The sequence below is a fragment of the Pagrus major genome, chromosome 11 (assembly GCF_040436345.1).
Source record: "Pagrus major chromosome 11, Pma_NU_1.0".
Taxonomy (NCBI): domain Eukaryota; kingdom Metazoa; phylum Chordata; class Actinopteri; order Spariformes; family Sparidae; genus Pagrus; species Pagrus major.
In genome coordinates, this window is record NC_133225.1 from 2,061,542 (window position 1) to 2,063,150 (window position 1,609).

The following is a 1,609-nucleotide window of genomic DNA, read 5'->3' on the forward strand; positions in this document are numbered from 1 at the left end:
AAAACATAATCGTGCCTGGAGGTCAGAGACAGAAGTGGAAATGTGACGTCACCTCTTCTGTGGGCGGTATGCAGGAAAACGTCACCGTACGAAAGGCAAAAGTGACACGACAAGAAGATCAACACATTAGAAATGATGCAGAACAAAAGCAGATTCAAACCAACGCTACATGAGATACAGAGCACAGCAGCCTCGAGATAAACTGCTGAACAACATACGTTGACACACATACACAGATATGTATCCACTCTTACAGTACAAAAACATGACAACAGATATAAAATCGCTCACTGAGCAGCCGAGACTGTGACGAGACACCAAAGTGACTGAGTCTTTCCACACATGATCAATTCATGATCTACTGTATGAAATGAGGCCATCCACTGAATCTAATCTGCATATAGACGGCAGCTAATATCGGGTTTTAAAGTTAGTTTCCACCGGGGACGTTTTTCCTCGGCTTCTCCTGAGAGCTGTGGCCTCCTTTAGACGATGCTTCACCAAATGCTCGACAGCAGACGGCTTCACTCGCTGACAGCAAACCTCAACAAGCCTCCCTTCATTATTCTCTTTACTTAAGACGGGCACTTAAAATAAAACACTGATTCTCTCTGCCACGAGGAAGAAGGTACCTGCAGAGATCCAAAACACTTCCCAAAGGCTGCTGCTGGACAACAAAACGCCGCTGTGATGTTTCCTGACATCAACTAAGTTACGTTTGAGTTCATTCAGATATTCTGCCACCGTTTATCAGGAGCGAGTCCCAGAGGGGTAAACAAACAGAGAAGACAGCAGCGTGAAGAGAAGAAGAACCTGTCAGGATTCAGTAAATCAAACAGAAGCAGGACAAAGAAAACTCACAGCGCTGTGTGATTGTGTCACTGCAGCACGAGAGATAAAACAATACAGACACAAAATTAATCCCCATTCATGAGACTCAAAACAGCTCAAAGAAAGAAAAGACTTCTTACCTTCCTGTCAGCAGATCTCTGATTATTTGGTCCATTACTTCCAGCAGGTGGATCACAGAAGAAGAAAAATGAGCTCCAAATGTTCCTCAGGATGATGATTTATGATTTAAAGTGAGACGTTTTCCAGTAAATCAGTTTTAGACCAGTGTTGCCAGATCTATCGAGAGAAAACAAGCAACCAGCTGTATGGAAGCAAGCCCAAAAAAAGCGACTTGACTCCTCAAATAAATAAAATGAAGTCCAACAGGTGACCTAACCTGCCACACTGTGTAAGAGAGGCCACTTGATAACAGTTTGTGTAGGCAACAGTAAATTAACAGCAGCTACACTTAAAAAAACAAGCCCAAAGTCGTTTATAACAAGTGGAACTGGCAGCACTGTTTTAGACAGGGAGACAAAATCATGATGAAGTTCAGGGAGCTCATCCTGGTGTCTCAGCAGGTCAACCAGGTGTTGGTGGTTTACCTCCAATCAGTGCAGACAGAGAGGATCAGTGTGGTGTCAGTCCATCAGCGTCCAGCAGGGCGGAGACAACACCTTCAACTTAAATGTTTGTAAATGCAGATTGAATCTAGAGCTGCATGATTACCCAACTGATCAATCAGTTATTAGTATTAGTTATCTATTAAACTAATTAC

General features: G+C 43.1%; 1 long non-coding RNA gene across 1 annotated transcript in view; it reads right to left on the reverse strand.

Annotated features, from left to right (window-relative positions):
• LOC141004516 (uncharacterized) overlaps positions 1–1,194 on the reverse strand; it is a 70,802-nt gene extending 69,608 nt beyond the window's left edge. The window contains exon 1 of the long non-coding RNA XR_012179819.1: positions 972–1,194. This is a non-coding gene — a long non-coding RNA (uncharacterized lncRNA). The remainder of the gene's footprint in view (positions 1–971) is intronic.
• Between the last annotated feature and the right edge of the window lie 415 nt (positions 1,195–1,609).